We start from the raw sequence: 26,884 nt of genomic DNA on the forward strand, positions 1-26,884 counted from the left end.
TTCACCATCCCTTGTATTTGCGATTTAAAAAGTAGTTTCGTGTTTGCGAACCTTAAAAAATATAAACAAAGTATCCAAAAATATTTAGGGTCACGAAAATTCTTTATCATACATTTAGATATGATTATATACAAAATCAACAAAACATATTCTTGAAAACTTGGAGACCGCTGTTGGAAGCAAAAGAATACACGCTGGTCAAGAAACAAAAATGGCGCTTTGCGAAACGAACAGTCTCGATTGACGAGTTAAATGAGAAATGTACAATTTATAACGAAAGATTTTCGAGAGAATAACAAAAGGCAAAGAAGGGATATTAATTCCATTAAAGACCATCTGTCATTATTTTGCTTTGTTGAATGTGGAACTAACGTGAAAAGGACATCAACAGTTTGTGTACGGGCTTGACATTTACGCAGAAGGGAGACAATATAAGGGGAGGTAAATCTTGTATAACAATAGTTCCGTCAACGTGTTACTGCAGTGAAATATCAAGTGTTATGTTCACTGCAATGAAAATATCACTTTCCCCAACTTCAGAAAAATCAGTCTTTCACACTGAAGTCTATAATAAAACCAGTTGAGATTGATCTTTCTTCAGCTATGTTTATTAAATATTCGTTACTGAAGCAAAGTAACTCGATTTACGTCACAAATAAATTATTAAAGACTGATAGCAAAACTTTAAAATGTTATAGAATAAATTACACAACATCAGTTTATTTGGTTTTAAAAAACAGCAACTTTTTTTTATCATATTTCGTCCGCCCTCTCTTTTGCTGGTTAAGGTTGTAGATGAGAAACACGATATGGATGGCCTTAAACGAAATTTATCAATACGATGCACTGCCCTACTTATCACTACACACGCACAGTATGAACAAAATATGTATTCAAGGAACTCTGGAATATGTGGCAGAACGAAACGGTGTGACTTGTCACTCAGTAACCCGTCTCCTGTACCCTGTCACTTGTACCTTACAGAGGCGACACCCAACTCATCCTTCCTCCCTCGTCGTCCGTCTTCTCTCCCGGGCTCCTCTCCTCGCTTGTCTTGTCTGTTTCACTAGGCAGCAAGGGCATCGTTTCACAGACCACGTCACAGACGTCGGGGAGAGAGGCCGCATCTCCACTTCTTTGTTGAAGCTGACGTGCCCAGTGATGGGGAACATTTTCATACAGGACATCTTCTTCATCACTGTCAATGGATGAAATGTCCATATTGACCCTAAAATCAAAATCAGCTGTACAGTACAATATTTTGCATTTAATTCACTTACTCACTAACTCACTCACTCAAGCACTTACGCACTCACTCAAGCACTCACTCACTCACTCACTCACTCACTCACTCACCTGTCCGTATTATTAAGCCGGTTCCAACATGTCTCACACTGGATGTGTACTGGCTCCATGGGACGAGTGAAGGTCTGTTCACATTGCAAGGCATCCAGGAGAATGCTGTGTATGAATATATACTGCTCCTGAAAATACATCACACAAACTCAAACTTTCGAAATTTAATAAACATAAAAAGTTGAAGTGTTGTACTTCAGGAATACAATATGCATATTGATCCCGAACCGATATTAATAGTGTCAGGACAACGTAAAACACATGGTCAACATTTGATAATGTCCTCAATGACAGCAATTTAACCAAAGTCCTTGTCAGCATTAACATTGGAACATTTTTAGCCCGTTTGTTTTCTGTTAGCAGTAACGTAATAATATTATTCACTTTATAACGATCGTGGAGACTAAACGGTTCTGCTGAATTTCTGCACACTTGGGTCAACATATTTTGAGGAGGAAAAATAGGAAGAAAAACACCGTCTGCCGTTGACCTGACCCTGTGGAAGGGCGTCACAGCAATGTGTGCCGCATGCATAACCATTGGTCACCTTCTACCTCTGGTTGTACCAACTGTGTCACAGGCGAGAAAGCTTGTGTAACGTATATGGTCAAAGGGTTCCCGTGATATTATTCGAACGGTGTGTTGTGGTTTTAAACGTGAATAAAAACGTGAAACACTCTTGATACCTCTTCCTTGTTTCACAAAGAACATTGCATGCGAAGGATTTTTATTCCGAATTAGGGGGTACGGGTGACCCAGTCGTCAAAGGCGCCGCGATTCGATGTGCAAAGTTGCGTCCCTTGGACATGCCAGAAACCTATGATTGTGGGTTCGAATCCCGGTTCTCCCCGATTATGTTTCTAGGTTTGTCAGCACCATACCCGTGCTCGTGGGTTTCACCGAAGTGGTAAACGTCTGAGACCTGCATCACTTCGGGCTTTCCTCCCACATTAAGCTGACACGCCGTGATATTACTGGAATAATGTTAAAAGCGGCGTTAAACCCAACTCCTCACTTATTCCGAATTACCTTCTCTGATAAGGGATTAACACCTGCAGATGCTGTTTGTTTGTTTGTCTGTTGTTTAAGGCAGACTATATGTCATAAGTTCGCAGGACTTTCAGTCAGACATTTCAGTAATCTTTTAGTAATAAACTAACTTTTGTCTGAACCATTTTCATCCTCTTCCTACGGAAGTGTTGCACACAGTTGTAGACACAGACTCGGCCCTCGCTCCTCGCCTGGTCCAGTAAGTAGTCCAACGCTAAGAAAGTCCCAGTCCGTCCAACACCTGCACTGCATAGGGCAAGAAACACAATGAATACTTTGATTGGCATTTAGAAGTTGGGAGAGCATGAATACATGACACTTTTTAATGGAAAGCAACTTATTTTATTGTTTGTGCGACATTTCAGAGCTCCTTCTTGCTTCACCATTCACCTGATAAAGGAGCAAGAAGTAGCTCTGAGACGTCTAACAAAGATTAAAATAAGTTGCTTTCATTAAAAAATGTCATGTATTCAACGCAATCAATTGCTTCAGCAAAAACCGAACCTGCATATTCGTCAAATCTATTAATGTGTGAAAAGTGTGGATCGTACATATTGATAACAAAAGTCAATGCCATATTCCATTTGACAGAAGAACTATTCCAAATATATTAATTCAAGAACTTTGAATCATTGCAAGTGACCAATTCTGACGACAAATGTGAGCATATGCTGCCGCTACACAAGTTAAGGGCAATGCCATCGTTAACGATTAAGTTGTGTTTGTCTACTAATAAGATACATACGTTTTTCTTATTGTACGTGAAATAGATATTTGGAATAAATATCTGTTACCTGCAGTGAACCACTAATGGCCCTGACAGTGGTAGTGCCGTGTCCTTCACTACTTTGTGGAAGTGTAATAGTGCTGTAGTGTCCCTGGGAACCCCGTGGTCGGGCCACTGGGTGAAGTGGAACTGCTTGATCACTCTTGTCTCTGTACCTTCCTGTAAGGACATAAAACAGCAACGCTTCAACCGGTGCGGAGAGCTCACTTGCATTACATTGCTAGGGGCGGGTCCATAGGTTGTAGGCATAATTTGTACTATATGGCTAGTGAGTGGAGGGTGTAGCTATCCCGCCTACCATAGGACCATGGGGTGGAGGGTGTTACTATCCCGCTTACTATAGGACCAGGGGGTGGAGGGTGTTGCTATCCCGCCTTCTATAGGACCAGGGGTTGGAGGGTGTAGCTATCCCGCCTACTATAGGACCAGGGGGTGGAGGGTGTAGCTATCCCGCCTACTATAGGACCAGGGGTTGGAGGGTCTAGGTAACCTAACCACTATAGAACCAGGGGATGGAGGGTGTAGCTATCCCGCCTACTATAGGACCAGGGGGTGGAGGGTGTAGCTATCCCGCCTACTATAGGACCAGGGGTTGGAGGGTGTAGCTATCCCGCCTACTATAGGACCAGGGGGTGGAGGGTGTTGCTATCCCGCCTACTATAGGACCAGCGGGTGGAGGGTGTAGCTATCCCGCCTACGATAGGACCAGGGGTTGGAGAGTCTAGGTTACCTAACCACTATAGAACCAGGGGATGGAGGGTCTAGGTAACCTAACCACTATAGAACCAGGGGATGGAGGGTGTAGCTATCCCGCCTACTATAGGACCAGGGGGTGGAGGGTGTAGCTATCCCGCCTACTATAGGACCAGGGGTTGGAGGGTGTAGCTATCCCGCCTACTATAGGACCAGGGGGTGGAGGGTGTTGCTATCCCGCCTACTATAGGACCAGCGGGTGGAGGGTGTAGCTATCCCGCCTACGATAGGACCAGGGGTTGGAGAGTCTAGGTTACCTAACCACTATAGAACCAGGGGATGGAGGGTCTAGGTAACCTAACCACTATGTGACCAGGAGGTGAAGCGCGTAGATAACCCAACGACTACATCGCCAGGGTGTAGAGTTTGTAGGTAACCCAATTGCTATATGGCCAGTGGATGGAAGGTGTAGGTAACCCAACGAGTATATGGCCAGGAATTGGAGGTTGAAGCTGCCCGAACTACTATATGGCAGATAGTCAGAATCAGAGGGTGTAGGTCACCTGTCATCCAGATTGCCAGGGATCGGATGGCGGAGGTCAGCTACCTCCCAATAGGCCACGGAGCGGAGGGTGTAGGTCACCTATCTCCCAGAAGGTCAGGTGTCCAGGGAGCTCAGAAAATAGGTCACCTAACCCCCATATGGCCAGAAACCTTCCAAAAGGTCACCTGCGTTCATAAAGGCCACGCGGCGGAGGGTGTGAGTCACCTAACTTCTAGGTGTTCAGGGAGCGGAGGGTGTAGGTCAACTTACTTCCAGATCGCCATTGAGTGGAGGGTGTAGGTCGCCTACCTTCTAGGTGTTCAGGGAGCGGGGGATGTGGGCCACCTAACTTCCAGATGGCCAGGAAGCGGACGAGTGTTTCAGGTCACCTACCTTCCAGATCGCCATTGAGCGGAGGGTGTAGGTCTCGTAGACTTCCTCTTTCGCGCACTGAACACTTATACTGCCGTACATTGTGGCCTCAGAGCTGCAGAATGGCCAGTACCCGTAGCACTTAAACTGAGAGAATGCATGATATATTTATATATAGGGTTATTATTGTAGTAGTATTATTATTTGCTCATGATCCCTAATGTGATGACATCATGGCGAGTAAAGATTTTTGTATCGGCAGTTCAAAATATATTTGTACATGAACGTCGACGATATCATCACTTCATGGTCGGAGACATCTTGATTATTATTATTTTTACAAGAAGCTGACATAATGTATTCTGACCTTCCCCGACTCCATGAGGTTAGTAACCATGACAATCTTGGCGGTGTTCAGCTGCCATATCATCCTCCAGAAGTCGTTCTTTGTGTGTTCCAAGGGCCCTGTAGAAAGGTTTTCAAGGCTATCTATAGCAAATACGTTGCATGTCATTCCATGGCATTTGATTGGTTAACCAATCTGTCCTGTCCTTATGTTTTAATTCACCAAACAAATAATTAAATCAGGCCCACTGGCGGGCTTTTGATTCTTGATTGGCTGATAATAGAATTAGGTGGGCTTGTGTTGCATTTTTGCGCTAAATGATGTCACCGATTTCGTACTTTTGGTTTTTGTGTTAATGGTGAAATAAGCAGTCTGTCAAGTTATTATTGTTGACGTATTTATTCAAATGAATTGACTTAAATATGTTTTAGCGTTTGTGGAGTTAGAAACGTTAAAACCTGTTAAAACGTTTATATGAGGCCATAGACGCAAGAAATATTGAAATGAATTCGTAACTATATCCATATAAAAGCGAAAAAAGAATTCCCGTAATGATAAGAGTTCGTTGTTCTGTTCCGATTGACATGAGTAATGGCATAGTCATATTGAACTAAGAAGCCATTTGAATGTCGACTTAGTAGGATAGACACGAGTATGTCCATTGGCAGTATTATGATATGTGTGGAGATGACGAAGAAAGTAGTTTACCAAACCCATGAAAGTCTCCACGTACCTTGGGTTGCAACATAGCGGGTCTGGTCCATGTATCCCTGTGGGGGATAAAATCTCCATGAGTAACTGTGTAACTCCCAATACATTATTAAGCGAGTTTTGTTGAGCTGTTAGCATTATTCCAGTAATATCAGACCGCCCCCGTGGTCCAGTGGTAGAGCGTCCGCCCGGAGAGCGGAAGGTCCGAGGTTCGGTCCCCGACCACGTCATACCATAAGATGTTAAAAGATGGTACTTGCTGTTACCCTGTCTGGCGCTCGACATTAAGGGGCTAAAACAAGGACTGGTCGGCTCGGAGTCAGTATACTGTGTCTGAGTAGGGTATTCATGTTAAACTGTGGCATGGTATCTCAGTGGGCTATCACTATTAACTTTAAAGCCAATTCTCCTCATCTCACCCCTAGTAACGCTTGGGGACACGGGTGGCCCAGTCTTCTAAGACGCCGCGATTCGCTGTGCAGAGTTGCGTCCCTTGAACACGCCAGAAACCTATGATTATGGGTTCGAATCCCGGTTCGCCCCGATTATGTTTCTAGCTTTGTCAGCACTATACACGTGCTCGTGGGTTTCACCGAAGTGGTTAACGTCTGAGACCTGCATCACTTCGGGCTTTCCTCCCACATTAAGCTGACACGTCGTGATATAACTGGAATAATGTTAAAAGCGGCGTTAAGCCGAACTCACTCATTCCAGTAACACGTAGGTGAGATGAGGGGAAATTTGGTTTAACGTTGTGTCCAAGATTATTGCACTTATATGGCCACGTGCATGCGCGTGTCTGCTTGTACTAGTCAGCACTGATGCCGATTTATAGAGCTAGCTCACTGAGATGCCATGCCGCAGTTTAACATAATTACCCCATTCAGACACAGTATACTGACTCCGAGCCGACCAGTCCATTTTTAGTCCCTTAATGAGTAATGTCGAGCGCCAGACAGGGTAACAACAAGTACCATCTTTTGACTTTTTTTGGTATGACGCAGCCGGGAATCGAACCCCGGACTTTCAGCTCTCCGGTCGGGCGCTCTACCACTAGACCATGGAGGCGGTAACTGTGGGTAGCGGGTAGTGATGCCGGTCTTACTAAAAACAAGAACCACACTAAATACAAGAACCACACAAAATCTAACAAGAACCAAACTAAATTCTTCATAACTTACATCTATGTAGGAGGCGTTGATGTAGTCGCTGTCATCTTCATTTTCAATCTCAAGGGGTACTCGTGTAGCATCAACTGTAAATACCAAAAATAACATCTCATGCTGTTTTTGTGGCAGGATTGAACTGTTTCTCTGCAATAACGGCGATAACAATAGCAGTTGGTGGGACACGCATGTGTAACAAGCAAATGGGACATGCATTTTATCAGATATCTATCCGCCATGTCTGTTTGATGCTACTGTTAAGGAACACGTGACATGGAGACTATTTCGAAAATAGGGTGATAAAGCTGAACAACATCAGAGAAAAGTACTCCGTGTGAATCTGTATGTTTTAGATATGATTAAACCTCGAAATTGAATGTGAAGTTGAAAACGTCAACGCCAGAGACCAGTCTCGATTATCCACCAAAACAGACTCAATTTGGCGCAGAGGTGATGTGATGTGAGGTGAGGTGAGGTGAGGTGAGGTGAGGTGAAATGGGGTTTAACGTCGCGTCCAAGATTATTACACTTATATAGCGACGTGTGTGTGTTTGTGTGGCTGCTTGTACTAGTCCGGACTGATGCCGATTTATAGTGCTAGCTCACTGAGATACCATGCCACAGTTTAACATGAATACCCCACTCAGACAAAGTATACTGACTCCGAGCCGACAATCTTTAGCCCCTTAATGCCGAGCGCCAGACAGGGTAACAACAAGTACCATATTTTAACGTATTTTGGTATGACGCGGCCGGAGATCGAACCCCGGACCTTCCGCTCTCCTGTCCGATTTGGCGCAGAAGCCCAAACAGTGAATATATAATTATGGATCGCTGAAAAAATGGTGATGACACCTGGAGTTCGCGAAAAGGCTCAGCAAGCATAGATATCAATAAACTCCAATTTCGAACATTTACTCAAAGTAGAAGTTCCATAACGAACCGCAAAATTCTACCTATCTAAGATTGATTAAAGTAAGTATAAATTTCTTTTGTAACATGACTGAAAATAAAGAGTACAGCAGGATATATAATTACATACATGGCAGGATATCTTTGTATCTGTTCTTCCCTTCGTTTTCGTCCAAGGAGGCACAATCTACTGGTTTTATATTTGAAGAAGGCAGTTTCTAAAACAGAAACATAATAGCTTGTAGTGTTTACAGCCGCAGAAAGCAATATGTCATGGAGAAAAATGCTTGAATATTGACTTGGCAAAAGTTGGTCGGGTTTGAGACACAGAATCAGCCGAGTCATACAACACTCCCCGATCTATATATTAGGGAGTTCCATGTGCAGGTATGTACCTTAAGGTCCTAGGTGCCGTTGTACAACACAACCTTAACGCTACGACTGTTGTAAGTCTATGATATGGTATGGGAGTAACGATCACCTTAGCGCTAAGATCGCTTCGTACAACGGCACCCGGGTGTGTGGTTCGAATCGCATTTCCATCCTATGTTAAGATCCCTCGCTGATAAACATTATATTTGCACCAAAGACGTACGCCTCCAAATTTTAGCAGCGTTAACCACAGACAACCCACTCGCCAAATGGCAACACATTATTTTTTTATCGAACGGTTGAGTGAGTGAGTGAGTTGAATTTAACGCCGCTTTTAACAATATTCCAGTTATATCACGGCGTGTCAGCTTAATGTGGGAGGAAAGCCCGAAGTGATGCAGGTCTCAGACGTTTACCACTTCGGTGAAACCCACGAGCTGGTATGGTGCTGACAAACCTAGAAACGTAATCGGGGCGAACCGGGATTCGAACCAACAACCATAGGTTTCTGGCGTGCCCAAGGGACGCAAATCTGCGGCAATTAAACGAATGGCCCCCCCCCCCCGTGCCCCCCGTACGGTTGATGATATTCAGAACCTTGAAGTATACCTACTTTAAACTCCCCCTCCATGACCTCCTTCGACGTGTCCCCGTTCAGCTCATCACACATGTCCCCGCCTAGTGTATAGACTGGAAGATGAACATATGATTAATATGTACGGAATGCACACTCAGGTTGCATGCATACATCCGTTTGCAGAATTTTCGACTTATCCTAATGTTAAATCTCGTTATGTGTCATACATTTTCCGATCACAAAGACATGCAGATTAACATGTATGTAACTTCGAAAACAGTAAAATCCCATTGCATGCAGTAAAATCCCAGTTACATGACACCTGTCATCTCCCCGAGGCAAGGGCTTTAACTGACTATTAAAGTACAGTTTCTACCATTGCCGTACGAGGCTGGAATTCCGGAGTTACATTTTGGCTGCATTAACGAGTCTATGCATGGTCCAATCAAAATCGCGTAACGAACTAGTCACATGTTTCGTAAACAACATAGATTTCAACATACAGATTTCGGTCGACTGCAGGATTTGCAAAGCATGTGTACTGTCGACGGGGCGTTGACAGATATTTTGCAAATCTTTTCATGTTTTTAATCAAGGTGCTCGAGTGATCTGATGCACTTCGCGGGGTAAGACCCGTTTTATTACAATATAGATATTGTTTATCGATCAGATCGTCTTGATTGGGCGCCGCCATTTTGTTTGAGGCCAATGCAAGTGATATGAGAGGGGAATCTGATTGGTCAATAGGAGGGACGTAGAAGGGACATAACTCAGGAGAATGGACACATGTCACACTGTCCTGTCCAAATATGAAGCCAGGGAAGTCGATGTAAGTGATATTGCATGATGAAACTTCACATGAAATAGGCATAGCTCTGAATTATATTCCACATGCACATACAGGAAACTACGTTTATAACGAACACGCTTAACACGAACTGACGGATATAACTTATTTTTTGTCCATACTTTTTGCTGTAGTTATGCTGTATATATGCGTGTTAAGAACTACAGTTATAACGAACGAAAATGTGTGGTCCCTTTGAGTTCGTTATAACCGTAGTTTAATGTATTTTGTTCAATTGGACCTCGAACATGGTGGGAAATTAAATTTTGCACAAATAGTTTTATAAGATACATTTGATCCCTTTGGTGACAAGATCCTTTGATTGGGTCAAAATAAGGTATAAGGAACTCTCAAAAGTCATACTTACACTTCATCGATTAATTAAGATCGATTGTCTATTGGCTATATTCTTACCCGAAAACGATGTGTATGTTGGATTAAGAGTTTCTTTTTGGTTCTGCTGTCTTCCTTTGAGTCGCCTTTGATTGAAAATAAAAGGCACATGGTATTCTTATACATGTCGTGAAATCCGCAAGATGGGCGTAGATGATAAATAAACAAGACAACGTTGCGGGGCGGGTACTGTTGAACGTGACACGCATCGGGCTGACGATAAAAGTTCCATAAATGGTTTCAGGGACCAACATGGAGCGACATACCCTTAATGACATGTTCCCTACTTTACGTCGCCTTGACGGTAAACGGTCATTCGTCATCACTCGCCCCTTTCCGTAACCTGCAAGAAGACTCATCCACCTATCGATGAATATAATGTGCGAAAATACGACAAACCAATCAGTATCCGCGTATGATTTCAAGTTCTTTGTCAAAGAATCCCCCAGAAATAATTTTTGATTTTACATATGTCTTGCATCTAAAAATATACCCATGACACAGTTAAATGTGTTCAATCATACTGTATAACTCCGCATGTCCAGATGTGCTTTAAATTGCATCTGAAATATATAGCATATATGGGGAAATATATGTGAACCATTACGCAACGAGTTGACAATTGTTTTAGGTATGCCCGTTTGCGCTAAGACGGAACCCGGTCTCAAAAATGGCCATGAGAGGGGAACGAATCGCTATTCGGCTTGTCCCGGAATAACACGAGTTGGTCACGAATGGGTGAACGGTAAAGCATGCAATGAGGCTTTTATTAATGTTATTCTGCTTATGGGGGTGGTATTCTCTAACTGGAGTCTCGGTGCATACACGAATATAATGAACTGCTCACCTTCTGTACACGATGACAACGAGGATGAGGATGAGGATGAAGATGACGACAAGTACAACATACGTGTCTCCAACGTTGGCTTCTGCGGCTGAAACAAACGTGTTCATTGCATACAGGTAAGATGGTCATAATCAAGTCACAGAATACATGCACAAATCTATCTCGTATGTATTGGCCTCTCGCTAACAGCTGTGGCAGTCTGCTGGTCATTTAAACAGTGATTCAGTATCTAAATATATTAACTCAAACGCTTTGGAAGACAATGGCAAAATGGATGTGTGTGTGTCTGCGTATGTGTGTGTGTCTGCGTTTGTTGTATGTCTACCTGTGCGCGTATGTGTCTCTCTCTGTATGTGTGTCTGCGTCCGTGTGTATGTGTGTATCTGCGTCTAATTGTGTGTGTGAGTCTGTGTGTCTGCGTCTGTGTATGTATTTCTGTGTGCGTATCTGTGTGTGTGTCTGCGTCTAATTGTATGTGCGAGTCTGTGTGTCTGCGCCTGTCTATGTATGTGTGTGTGTGTGTGTGTGTGTGTGTGTCTGCGTCGTGTTATTCTTTTGATGGACAATGCCTCTAGCCACACCCCCACGGTAAAATTGACACATGTAAGAATTTACCACCTGCCTCCAAACACCACTGCACACATTCAGCCGATGGATGCGGGCATAAATCGTGCCTTCAAGGCCCACTACAGGAAAAAAGTTGTTAGACATTTTCTTGCCCGTGCCAATAATGGAGAAAGAGCAAACATCAACCTGAGATCGTCAATTAGGATGATCAAGTGTGCATGGGATGCCGTGACAGAAAGTACAATCGCGAATTGTTTTCGCCATGTGAACATTATGGGTTCAAAGACTGATAGTGACGACCCAGAGGAGGGTATGGCATTGTCGGAGCTTCGGGATTTGCTAAAATCCTATGCTGGCGCCGTGCCTTCAGCTGAGCCGATCTCAGCTGGGGAATATGTGAACTGTGATGAGGAAGAGGTGACTGGCGAGTCCCTCAGTGATGTTGACATTTTGCAAGCCGTAACACAGCCGGAGCAAGATTCAGACGATGAGCAAGACGAGCAGCCCCTCCAACCCACTACAGTCACTCACAAGGAAGCTCGTGCTTGTATAGAGACCTTGATTATCTATTACGAGAACACAGGCGATCTGGACAATTTGGAATTATTGTTTAAAATTCAAACCTCAAAATGTGGTAAAGTTCAAACTTCCGTGACAGACTTTTTGAAACGTGTATGAATAAAGATTGAGTGGATGTATCTGTTTGTTCTGTCATCTGTCATGAGTTGCATAATTGAAGGGAAGTAACTCTTCCAGTAAGAAGCTGGTTTCAGTTATACGGAAATTCGTTTATACGGACGAATTGTGAAATGACGCAAGTGTCCGTATAAACGAGGCACGACTGTTTGTGTATGTCTTCGTCTTTGTTTATGGGTGCGTATTTGTGTGTGTGTGTGTGTGTGTGTGTGTGTGTGTGTGTGTGTGCCTGAGTCATGTGTATGTGTGTGTCTGCGTCTGTCGCTGTGTGTGTATTTCTGCATCTGTGTGCATGTGTGAATATATGTGTGTATCTGCGTGTGTGTGTATGTATGTGTCTGCGTCTGCGTATGTGTGTACATGTGTCTGCGTGTTTGTTACATTGTATATGCAAGTAATGCTATTAAATGTAAATCGTTTGGGCAATCGCATTTAGTTTGAACATATTCTTTTGCACATCTTCCGGAGGCCAGGGAGCTAACTGACTATAAAAGTCAAGTTCCTATCCTTGCCGAACTAGGCTGGATTTTCGTGAATTTCCTGACTCGATCGGCTATTACGAGTGCTGTCCCTTGTATTTCCCTCCTATTGACCAATCCGATTCCACATCTCATAGCACTTCAAACAAAATGGCGGCTCCCAGTCAAGACGATCTGATCGATAGTCAAGATCTATATTGTAATTAAACGAGTCCTACCTCGCAAAAAAAGCGTCAAATTACTTGAGCACCTTGGTTATACACATGAAAAGATTTGGAAAATATCGATCGTAGCGTCACCAGTGGCTATTACGAGTTATGTCCATTCTATGTCCCTCCTAATGACAATCAAATTCCACCTCTCGTATCACATGCATTTGCTTCAAACAAAATGGCGTCTCCCAGTCAAGGAGATCTGATCAGTAATCAAAACCTATGTTGTGATCAAACGGGTTTTACTTCGCGTTTACGACGAGTTGGCGGTACACATGTTTTGCAAATCCTGCAACCGACCAAAATCTACACGGCGGTAGCAATGCTGTTTAGGAACCGTATGTCGATTTCGCAACGCGATTTTGACAGGACAATGCAGAGACTCGTTAGTCCAGCCAAAAGATAACTCCGAATTTCTAGCCAGTTTCGGATGGAAACTCGACTTTAATAATCAGTCAACTGCCTTGTCTCGGGAGGATATCCTTTGCATCTATCTAGTAGCGTTAAATGAAGTCGACTTTACGGAGACAATCAGTGGATTCGACTGTTGTGTATGTAGCGGCCATAAAATTTCCGAGTCCCGTGATGGGATGCGAACCACGGACATTCTGATCCGAGGTCGGACACCTTGTCCACATCACCAAAGAGGTTAACCCCGTCAGCAAGCTGACAAGGTAAGGATGTCATCTGTGGGACGACTCCACGCCCTGCTACATGTACAACAATGTCATATGAATTTAATCATAAATTTGGGACGCTGGCAGTCTTTCTAATCATCGAACTGCCGGTCAATGTCTTGAGTCTGTATCCGGCATACCAAAGACATCATTAAAGGCTTGTCCACAAGAAGGACGAATGCCAAATGAGACCCTCCAGACCCGCTAGACCCGCTAGACCCGCTAGACCCTCTTGACCCTCCAGATCCTCTAGGCCCTCTAGACCCTCTAGACCCCCTAGTCAGAAGAATGTTTGCCCCTCCTTCAACAGCATTTGGAACTGTACAAAGTGCAAACTAGTTTACACTCTGTTCTGTTGAAAAAAGCAAATTATACACTTAGGGGAACATGAAATATAATGTAAATACAAAGTATTAAAGAACAAAGATAACTTCCTGTGACGGAACGTTTATGTCTGAAAACACTACCTTCAGTTTGCACGTTCCTCACACAGTAGCGCCAAACACATCTGTAGATGTCATTCCTGATTTAGACACTTTGAAGGAAGGCCGATTAATCGCTATGGACCATTATCTCTGTCAATTATTGATTAACTTTGCACTTCCCTGATAGGCGTGGTCGTTTCTGGCGACGGCAAAATGAACCTCAAGCCAATGACAACCTGAGATCACATAAGAGTTGACAGGTGTCACTATGACCGACCGAACCCCACTCCACATTGTGCAAGAAGGTACCATCTGTACCATCGGGTCAACATACTGACACCTTTTGTTGTCCCCTTTGCAAGGCGTTTTCAGGACGAGAACGCCCTTGATCACCGTGCACTGAGCGCAAATGCTCACCTCTAGCAGCACACCATACATAGAATGCCTGGAACATTATTATAGGGAGACGTGTACGTCAACGTCATAGGCCGCCGACGGCGATGGCATACATCCCTGAACCCGACTATAACTATCAGAATACATCCTTGTAACCCGATTAAAACTGTCACAATATATCCCCGTAGCCCGACCATAACTGGCACAATACATCCCTGTAACCCGAACATAACGGTCAAAATACATCCCTGTAAACAGAGAAAAACTGTCAAAATACATCCCTGTAACCCGACCATAACTCTCACAAAACATCCCTGTAGCCCGACTAAAACTGTCACAATACATCCCTATGAACCGACCAGAACTGTAACAATACATCCCTGTAGCCCCACCAAAACTGTCATAATACATACCTGTAACCCGACCATAACGATCACAATACATCCCTGTAAACCGCGAAAAAATCTCACAATGCATCCCTGTAACCCGACTATAACAGTCACAATACATCCCTGTAGCCCGACTATACCTGTCACAATACGTCCTTGTGAACCGACTATAACTGTCACAATACATCCCTTTCAACTGACCAGAACTTTCACAAAACATCCCCCGTAAACCAAGAAAAACTGTCATGATATGTCGTTGTGAACCGACTACAAAGTGTCACAATCAATTCCTGTAACCCGACTAAAACTCTCACAATACATCCCTGTAACTCGACTAAAACTGTCACAATGCATCCCTGTGAACCGACCATAACTTTTACAATACATACCTGTGAACCGACTATAACTCTCACAATACATCCTTGGAAAGCGACCATAGCTTTCACAATTTATCCCTGCGAACCGACTCTAACAGTCACAATGCATCCTTGTAAAGCGACCATAACTTTCACAAAACATCCCTGTGAACCGACCATATCTATCACAATACATTCTCGTAACACGACTAGAACTCTCACAATACACCCCTCTAACCCGACTATAACTGTTACAATACATCCCTGTAAACCGAGAAACACTGTCATAATATATCGCTGTGAACCGACTAAAACTGAAACAATGCATCCCTGTGAACCGACCATAACTGTCACAATACATCCCCACAAATCAATTACAACTGTCACAATACGTCCCTGTAAACCAACAAAAAGGTGTCACAATACATCCCTGTAACCCGACCATAACTGTCACAATACATCCCTGTAACCGGCCATAACTGTCACAATCCGTACTTGTAACTCACCCAGCTTTCATCACATTCACACTATGCACCTCTGTAACATCACACTTGTCCCCTGTGTAACCTGGTTTACAGCTGTAACACTCCCCCATGACTTTATCACATCCAACGCTACAGTTGGGGGGACAGGTAACATTACACTTGTCCCCTAATTAACCTGGCTCACAGCTGCCACAGTATTTCCCTGTGTAACCTGGCTTACAGCTGCCACACTCCCCCATGACTTTATCACATCCATCTCTACAGTTGGGGGGACAGGTAACATTACACTTGTCCCCCATGTAACCTGGCTCACAGCTGCCACACTCCCCCGTGATCCTATCACATCCATCTGGACATCTGGAGGAACAAGGTGTTCTGCATTGTGGGCCGTAATACCGGGGATCCTGACATGGTCCTGTACAACCATCGCCATAACGTTCTAACCCGGAATCCCAACGGATTATTCCATGTAGACTTTATGTTGATATGGCCCTCTTAAATCAGTTGCCGTATTCCAAAGTAAAGACAGAGAAACAAAAAATAATCCCTATCGTATTTCTAGTATCACAACTGTCACAACCCCCTCTCTTTGTGACACCAGCAAGTGCACAACATAACTACTTTCGATGTGTTTATTCCAATGTGGGATTGAAATGAATAAAATAATATGTGTACAACTTACCGGTCAAGATGCACCCACCGTCTTGATGACATCCTTCCCTACAGGTGATAGGACAGGAGATATTACAGTACTTCCCACTGTTCCCTGCTTTACAACCCTCACACTTTCCGGTCTCCCTATCACATCCATCACTACAGTTGGGGGGACAGGTGTCATTACAGTTATTCCCTCTGTAACCCAACACGCAGCTGTCACACTCCCCCGTGTCTTTATCACATTCATCTCTACAATTGGGGGAGCAGATAAAATTACTCTTGTCCCCTGTGTAACCTGGCTCAGAGCTGCCACACTCCCTCGTGGTCCTATTACATCCATCTGTACAGCTGGAGGAACAAGGTGTTCTACAGTGTGGACCGTAATACCGGGGATTTTGACACGGTCCTGTACAACCATCAACATAACGTTCACACTGTGTACAGGCTGTAGGACAGTCCACTCCACAGTTATCTCCCTTCTTGCCGGCCGCACATCCCTCTGTACACACAACACGGGTGTTGTTCATCTGACAGCGAGAGTTGAGACAGGTGTCTGGACAGTCATGTTCACACTGTTTACCATAGAACCTGGAGTCCAGACACTGGAGACACTCTCCAGATGACGTCACATTGACACAAGGAGGTAGACACACACCGTCAACACAGGTCACGTTGTTACCGTCACAGTTGCTGCATGGCGTGCTTGTTGGGGATGCTGTGATATAAATTGGTAGAACAATCATAGATACACACATACATTGTTAAAAATGATATAACACATTTCTTAATACAACAAAATACATGACAAAGTAACTGTTATCGCCCTTTGGACAATGCACACTTTCTACACTTATTAAATCTGTTGTTTCTGATATCTTACTAAATGTTAAAGATAAACAGAGCAGTTACTCTTGTCGAGATACACTGCCGGGGAAAAGAAAATATACACTTGAAAATTTGATTTACAAACTTACAAACGTTACTAGGCTGAACACAGACACTTGCTGTGTCATAATCACTGACCGCCTCCGTGGTCTAATGGTAGAGCGTCCGCCCAGAGAGCGGAAGGTCCGAGGTTCGATAAATCAGCATCAGTCCGAACTAGTATAAGCAGACACACACACACACACACACACACACACACACACACACACACACACACACACACACACACACACACACACACACACACACACACACACACACACACACACACACACACACACACACACACACACACACACACACACACACACACACACACACACACACACACACACACACACACACACGTGCATGCACGTCTCTATATAAGTGCAATAATCTTGGACGCGACGTTAAACCCCATTCCACCTCACCTCACCTGATACGATGCATGCAGTATGGCCTCTGATACCCGTATCAAATACATCACCATCGAATAACCATTTCTTGTTTGTACAATTATTGCCACCCTAAAACCCACATTAGTGTACACTTGCTTTTGCTGGCCAGCTAATTTCAAGTACTGTAGGGGCGGTTGGGTAGCCTAGTGGTTACAGCGTTCGCTCGTCACGCCGAAGACCAGGGTTCGAATTCCGACATGGGTACAATGTGTGAAGCCCATTTCTGGTGTCCCCGGCCGTGATATTGCTCGAATATTGCTAAAGCGGCCTAAAACCATATTCACTAACTCAAGTAGAGTATATTACGTTATTAAATCTTACTGCATGGGATCCTTGGACCAATCAGGATGATTACAGCGGACAAGGTAGCGAGCCACGTGGCCTGCATTCTATCCCCATGGACACGGCGTCGACCTGGATGATAAACAATACAGGGATGGTCCATGTACAGCCTTGTCTCCACTCATACCCTGTGTGCTGGAGAGGGGAGGGGTACAGGCGCCAGGTAACCTGCAACAGAGTCACACAGTCAAGTAAATCGGTGCTTTCTTATGGGAAACCTAATACCGATTTGGGCGGTGTTTATAGATTGACGACTGGCCCATAACTAAGAAAACGTACCATCGTGTCTGCTTGTGCCAAGTCTGTAACGCAATAAAAAGACCAGTAGTTCTCTCAAATCCGCTTAATGTCGGAGGAAAGTCAGAAGTGATGCAGATCTCAGACGTTTACCACTTCGGTGAAACCCACGAGCACGTGTATGGTGCTGACAAACCTAGAAACATAATCGGGGCGAATCGGGATTCGAACCCACAATCATAGGTTTCGGGCGTGCCCAAGTGACGCAGCTCTGCACAGCAAATCGCGGCGCCTAAGACGACTGGGCCACCCGTGCCCCGCGGTGTGTATGTAGTGTCTTTGAAGGCTGGTCAAAGTTCTAACAAAACCAACAATTGTGAAAGTGTTTTCGAACCCACATTGTCGCACAGCAGCCTTTGCAAGTCGAGAGGTGTGAGAAGAGGCATTGTCATGAAGTAGTAGAACACTTGCAGTCAGCATCTCTCGTAGATTTTCTTTGATATAATCTCTCAGGCGATGAGGCAAATCAGCATAGTAGGCAACGGTAATCGTCTTTTGACTTTCTAAGTAATCAACAAGGATCACACCATTTGCATCCCAGAATACAGTGGCCATAACCTTCTTCACTGATCTTGAATTCTTTAGTTTCTTTGGTGCCGGAGAAGTAGGATGGTGCTCTTCCATAGATTGACGTTTTGACTCGGGATCAAATTGGTAAACCCATGTTTCATCACCCGTTACTAATCTTTATTTGAATTTGACAAAATCCTCCTCAATAGGCTCTAAATTGGCTCTCGTAATGTCAGTTCTTTTTGCCTCAAGATCAGAATTTTGAAACTTTGTCACCCAACGAGTAGATATCTTATTCTTATGTAAATGTTCATGAATATTAGTTTTCAGTGGATCCATAGTTTAGACATGTGTCTTCCTTAAGTTCAGCAATGGTAATACGTCTATCTGACAGCATATGTTTTTCTATCTCCTTGATTGAATCTTTATGGATGGAGTGAGTGAGTGAGTTGGGTTTAAAGCTGCTTTTAACAGTATTACAGTTATATCACGGCGTGTCAGCTTAATGTGGGAGGAAAGCCCGAAGTGATGCAGGTCTCAGACGTTTACCACTTCGGTGAAACCCACGAGCACGGGTCTTTATGGATGGAAGTTGAGGGACAAGACCTGGGGTCATCATCAAGGCTTGTTCTCCCAGCCTTAAACATAACGTTCAACAGTTGGATAGATAGGGCACGTATCCTCATACACTTGTGACATGCGGTCATGAATTTCTCAGGGAGTACTTTTCTCTAAAGTCAAAAACTTGACTGCTCGGTACTCGTTCTTTTCCATTTCTGTGTCCAATTGGAGCCCTACCACGTTCAACTTGGTGTCACTAATATGCAAACGGCCACAAGAGACCAAATACACTTGCAATGAACTACTCAAACAATGTACTACATTAACTAGCGCACTTTGGTTATGACCCATAATAAAGTTTGTTTAACTTTTTGACGAGCCCTCGTATGGGGATCGAACCCTGGCCGGCTTGACGAGCGAACACTCTACCGCTGGGCTACTCAAACAAGGAAGTACCTTTACCATGGCACGTACACATCACTGCAATGATACAAGTATTAACCACAGCAAAGCATTCAAACATCCACATGTTAAGCAGGGAACACAAATGGGTTAGTCATACCAGGAAAATTCAAATATCCGTCCGCCTCATACAAACGCTTGTAGGGCATATCATCAGAAAAGAGCTACCCCGGCTAGGATTTCCGAGTATTATCTAATTAGTTATAAAATGCATATTCTCGTTCATTGCAAGCAACAAGGCAACATTTGAAATATTTGAGCGTGAACTATAAGATTTAGATACAACCGTTTATTCATAAAACTGGTGAGACTTTATGATATTTGATATGACCCATATTTCATTTTTTTATTCAATGGTAACACTTAAGGTGAATGTTGTGTTATGTGCGCTTGTTGTTGATTTACGTAATTTTATTAAACTTGTATACATCGTTCGGCCTAATGTAACCGATGTTGCTTACTATAGGTATATATGAAGAGATGGGTATTCAGCCGTCCCTGTGGTTGTCACTGGTCCTGTCAGGGTAATTTACGGAAAATTGATAACCCCTGAAAACATCCCAAATGCTATAATTTGTACGTTGTTTATCTGAGTTTTGTCCGTCTGCTTTGTGGAACGACGTTATAATATGGATACACTTTCTGGGTTGAATTTCTATCGTACTCCGCAGTAGTTATATACTCATAAAAGCAACGACAACCCATTACCCGCAGTTTTCCTTCAATAAGACTCACGTCTCTGTTTATGAAGTGACCGACTCCGTGGTCTAGTGGTAGAACGTCCACCAGGAGAGCGGAAGGTCCGGGGTTCGATCATCGGCCGTGTTATACCAAAAGACGTTTAAAGATGGTACTTGTTGTTACCCTGCCTGACGTTCGGCATAAAGGGGCTAAAACAAGGACTGTCGGCTCTACTGACTTGGTTGATACATGTCATCGTATCCGAATTTGCGTGGATCGAACCTCATGGTGTCAATGACTGGATTGTCTGCTACAGACTCGGTTATTTACAGACCGCCGGCATATATTAATATGGAATATTGCTGAGCAACAAAGAAACACAACATGATTCCCATAGAAGGACATTTCAAAAGAAATATCTGAGGCAGAAGGCGACCTCTTAAACACTTAAAGCAACACCCGGCCGCGTTATATCAAAAGACGTTAAAAGATGTACTTGGCTAAAACAAGGACTGTCGACTCGGGAGTCAGTATACTGTGTCTGATTGGGATATTCATGTTAAACTGTGGCATGGTATCTCAGTGAGCTAGCACTATAAATCGGCATCCGTCCGGACTGGTAAAAGCAGCCACACACACACACACACGTGTATGCACGTCGCTATAGAAGTGCAATAATCTTGGACATTATGAAGTATGTCGGCATTGACACTGACTGTCACCACCTTGTTCAGCCGGTGGCATATCTCAAATCGAGAAAAATCATTTGGCTTCTGTTGTTTGAAGCGACCAAACCCATCCCATAATCAGTGACAATACTTGCTGAAAGCAGAGTCTATTGACACCGACTTTTCACAAGCACGTGTTTATGTTTGTTTGTTTGTTTTTTAACGACACACTCAGCAATATTCCAGCTATATGACGTCGGTCTGTAATTAATCGAATCTGGACCAGACGATCCAGTGATTGACATCATGAGCATCGATCCGCGTAATTGGGATACGATGACATGCATCAACCAAGGCAGCGAGCCTGACCACCCGATCCCGTTAGTCGACAAGCATAGTCACCTTTTACGGCAAGCATGGGTTGCTGAAGACCTATCACTGGTTTACGTGTGTATGAATTGCTAAATGTGACGATATCATAAAGCCATGAGCAAATGTCCATGTATGAAACAAAGATGGAGCACTACCTTCATCAGCTTCAGCACTAGAGACGTGAACTACGAGTACCTTGTGACTGCTTCATCTGTAACAGAGCCAGCGTTTCACCTTCCGTGCATACATCCCCGAGGACTAGTCATCTTTGTCCAAAATACAGCATTTAGCTGTAATGATAGTTTCCCCTTCTGCATTTGACAGCATTATGATGCGGAAATATTGACCATGCATTAGCTTGACGAACAGAAGTTTGTGTTGTAAAGGTTTTCACAGCTTTTATGATGCTGAGGGTGCAGCCTTTATTGGTCATGAAATGAGCTACTTCCCTGTAACAAAGGTGTCAAAGACTTTAGAAACCGATTACCATTTGAAAGGGATTCAGTGGCAGAAAAGTTTCCCTGTATCTCATGTTTGTAGTGAGAGCCGAAAGCTGAGGATCGGGTTGTCAGAATGTGTGTCCTGGTTGATGGTGGCCCTCGTAACCCGCGCCTTATGTAGCTACACACAATGTGTGTCCTGGTTGATGGTGGCCCTCGTAACCCGCGCCTTATGTAGCTACACACAATGCGTGTCCTGGTTGATGGTGGCCCTCGTAACCCGCGTCTTATGTAGCTACACACAATGTGTGTCCTGGTTGATGGTGGCCCTCGTAACCCGCGCCTTATATAGCTACACACAATGTGTGTCCTGGTTGATAGTGGCCCTCGTAACCCGCACCTTATGTAGCTACACACAATGTGTGTCCTGGTTGATGGTGTCTCATCGGAACCCGCGCTTTATGTAGCTACACACAATGTGTGTCCTGGTTGATGGTGGCCCTCGTAGCCCGCGCCTTATGTAGCTACACACAATGTGTGTCCTGGTTGATGGTGCCCACCGTAGCCCGCGCCTTATGTAGTTACACACAATGTGTGTCCTGGTTGATGGTGGCTCTTGTAACCCGCGTCTTATGTAGCTACACACAATGTGTGTCCTGGTTGATGGTGGCCCTCGTAACCCGCGTCTTATGTAGCTACACACAATGTGTGTCCTGGTTGATGGTGGCCCTCGTAACTCGCGCCTTATATAGCTACACACAATGTGTGTCCTGGTTGATGGTGGCCCTCGTAACCCGCGTCTTATGTAACTACACACAATGTGTGTCCTGGTTGATGGTGGCTCTTGTAACCCGCGCCTTATATAGCTACACACAATGTGTGTCCTGGTTGAGGGTGTCTGATCGGAACCCGCGCCTTATATAGCTACAAACAATGTGTATCCTGGTTGACTGTGTCTCATCGGAACCCGCGCCTTATGTAGCTACACACAATGTGTGTCCTGGTTGACGGCGTCTCATCGTAGCCCGCTCCTTATGTAGCTACACACAATGTGTGTCCTGGTGTGTCCACGGGTGGCCCAGTCGTCTAAGGAGCCGCGATTCGCTGTGCAGAGTTGCGTCCCTTGGGCACGCCAGAAACCTATGATTGTGGGTTCGAATCCCGGTTCGGGCTTTCCTCCAACATTAAGCTGACACGCCGTGATATACCTGGAATAATGTTAAACGCGGCGTTAAACCCAACTCACTCACTCACTCACTCACTCACTCACTCACTCACTCATTAAGACGTCGCAACAGTTGCTTCTCTTTGTGAAAATCAGTCACAATACCGGAAGGTTTCACAAATTACCTAAAGGGACCTATTTTACAATAAAGTTACACAAAAGGGTATCATCAGTCGGATATTCTTAATCTTCTTAATAGGACATTATATTATAATAACATAAAAAATAGTAGTTTTTATTATTCCATACATTTTTACCTCCTCAATACTGGTTATTCGTCGTAATGAACATAGCATTACTTCCCTAGAATTGTCATACAATCCTATGAATATAAATGATAATTTATTGTGTGCCGGGTTGTTGAATATGATGGTTCCCTGTTCACATTTGAATACAGTAGTTAAATCTCTCTTTGTTGTTCGCTCGCTCGGGCCATATTTCCTTCCCTATCTATTTTCAGATATTTAATTCGATTTTGACTTTGGGAGCATCCTTCCCTTTTCCGCTTTGCAAAAAACACGAATTAAGTCCCTTTCATTAAAAAACAAAAACAACAACCCCCCCCTCAAAAAAATAAAATAAATAAAAATATTACAAAAATGAAAAGAAAAAAGAACTTTGATGCGAGGCATCAACACATCAGCAACAAATTATCATGTCTTTATAAAACTGGCAAACAATTAAATCTGTAACAAAATATTTAAAAGTACTTAAAAGTATATGAACAATACTGATTACAATTCATTCCCTGTTTTACATATTACACCAGCTGTTTGAGAACGATGCCCTCACATGCCTCACACCCTGAAACAGCGAGGGAGGGAACGTGTATCCCTATCGTCGACCCTGTTCGTTTCGCTGTGTGGAGTTGAGTCCATTTGGCGTGTCTGAAGTTTAAGATTGTGGGTTCAAATCCCAGATTCGCCCTGATTAAGATTCTTGGTTCCTAAAGAGTTTTGCAAAAGTGGTATAAACCTGAGGCCTGCATCCATTCGGACTTCCCTCTAACATTAAACTAACAGGGGTGGTGGGGTAGCCTAGTGGTTAAAGCGTTCGCTCGTCACGCCGAAGACCCAGGTTAGAATGAGCACATAGGTACACTGTGTGAAGCCCATTTATGGTGTCCACCGCCGTGATATTGCTGGAATATTGCTAAAAGCGGCGTAAAACCATACTCACTCACTCATTAATCTAACATACCGTGATATAATATATATACAGAAACTTACTCACTCATTCATTTATTCCTTATGTAATCTGTATTCATGTCCAACGTTTATTCTGACAAGCTTATCCTAAAAACAATAATAATCGTAGTAGTAGGTAAGCCATATATTTGTTTAAATAGTTTTCGAGACCGACCGACAAAAAAACCAGATTTAGACAAAATATGACTTTTGACAAAAAACAGTTAGGTGAAATGAAAACAACACACCTGAGATTTTGTCATTTCTGTTCGTAAGAAATGGTGAATAATACGTATAAAGATCTTTGTTTTAACAAAACAGAAAAACCATTAAATTATCAGCCCGTATCGTTTCGCAATCGTACTTCCGTGAACTACGAGTTTGGTTTTAATTCATCAGTAGCAGTGATAAACTGGAGATGAAAACTATTGTTACTCTTTTTTTCGAGTACATGCATTGACTTTAAGGCCGAAATGTTTGTATCTTAACCACTGAAAAATAAAAGGTATTTCGAATGTGAGTGAGTGAGTGAGTGAGGTTGATTTTACGCCGCTTTTAGCAATCTTGTAGGCTTCACACATTTTTGATGATATTGCTATGGTGAATTCATGTTGCATGGGTGAGGCGGTCGGGTAGCCTAGTGGTTAAAGCGTTAGCTTGTCACGCCTAAGACCCGGGCTTTATTCCCGACATGGGTACAATATGTGAAGTGCATTTCTGGTGTCCCCCGCCGTGATATTGCTGGAACATTGCCAAAAGCGGCGTAAAACCATACTCACTCACTCATGTTGCATGGACATCAAAATATTGCGTTTGTTTAAATTTCCCATGGTAGGAAAATAATTTCAGCTGGCCAGTTTCATGTCTTCCTGTTTCATCTCTAACTCGCAGTTCTCAGGACACTAATGTTTGAGTGTGGGGGTTACTTTGTTTGTTTGTTGTTTATTGCTGCACTCAACAATATTTCAGCCATATGACGGTGCTCTGTAAATAATCGAGTCTGTACCAGACAATCCAGTAACTGATATGAGCATCGATCTACGCCATTGGGATACGATGACATATATCAACCAAGTCAGCGAGCCTGACCATACGATCCCGTGAGTCGCCTGGTACCACAAGCATAGTCGCCTCTTAGGACAAGCATAGGTTGCTGAAGACCTAATGATGTTCGTAAGCGTATCCTGCCCTCCCGGTGACACCCATATCACATCATTTTTGTCACTTATGCATCAAATTTGGAAATGACCTCCACATATGTACCATAAAATGGTTTGAATGAGGCCTTAAATGTTGTAGGGCGTTGGGATAGCCTGGAGGTTAAAGCGTTGGCGCGTCACGCCGAAGACCCTGGTTCTATTCTCCACATAGGTACTATCTGTTAAGTCAATTTGTAAGACATTGCTGGAATATTGCTACAAGCGGCGTAAAACTTCACTCACTCACTCACTCACTCCTTTCTTTCAAGTACAGGTGGGTAAATCATGTGAAGGGATTTGGCCATTTGATTGTTACTGAACGGTACCAGATGATTCATATACCGAACCTTCAGTTAAACCTCTTAGCCAAATAAGATGTTTTGACCTTGCTCACCCTAGCGGACATTTCGATTCACCACAATTGGTGCCCATGATGGGTGCCTTTTTCCTGTTTCACACTCAAAGCTTACGAAGATACTAGCAATGAGGAAGTTGAGCATTTCGCATATTGTTTTCTCAGTAAACTTCAGATGGTATTTGCTTTTGATAATTTGACCTGAACCTCTGAAGATTGATATGTAACTGTATCAGCACGTTTTGTAACAAAAGCCTCAAAGAATGAAAATATTCCCTGAGTGTGTCATGTGAGATATTGGTCTGCAAAGTTGAAAAATGTTTTGACAGAATTGATCTAGGCTCTTTTCTACGGTTTTATAATGTCAAGCAAATCCTTTGAGTTTTTAAGAATCCACATGATATTAATTCCACTTGTCTCAAATACTTTGAGTGAATATAAAGAAAACCATTCCTTTAATGCATTCAGAACCATTCATGATTTGCTGGACCATGCAATATATTTCTCTTTATACGGATGTTTATGGATTTCTTGGAATCCAGTACATAAGAAGAATGGACATTCTTCAGATGTGCATGTGATAGTGACGAGTGCCACCGATTCTTGCCTTTGGCTTACAAAATAGTAATGAAACAAGAGATTTACCCATCATACCTTTTCAACACGATGCAGCAGGAAATAGATATTAGCAGATGACACAATTCGATCTATTTGATCTTCTTTGCTCTCGCTTTGAAGTATTGGGCAATAACCACGGACAAAAAGGTCATGAATGTCTGAGGGGTAGAGCCTAAAATGAAAGTCTGAACCAATGATGAAGAAGCTTTTGGAGCTAGGGGAGTTGGGTGTTTGTCGAATGTTATTCCCATGTATTTGACAAGTACATGG

General features: G+C 43.5%; 1 pseudogene; it reads right to left on the minus strand.

Annotated features, from left to right (window-relative positions):
* Positions 1 to 942: 942 nt before the first annotated feature.
* Positions 943 to 18,085, minus strand: LOC139479610 (uncharacterized; annotated as a pseudogene).
* Between the last annotated feature and the right edge of the window lie 8,799 nt (positions 18,086 to 26,884).

The sequence above is a fragment of the Haliotis cracherodii genome, unplaced genomic scaffold (genome assembly GCF_022045235.1).
Source record: "Haliotis cracherodii isolate W230 unplaced genomic scaffold, xgHalCrac1.p SCAF_4, whole genome shotgun sequence".
Classification (NCBI taxonomy): Eukaryota; Metazoa; Mollusca; class Gastropoda; order Lepetellida; family Haliotidae; genus Haliotis; species Haliotis cracherodii.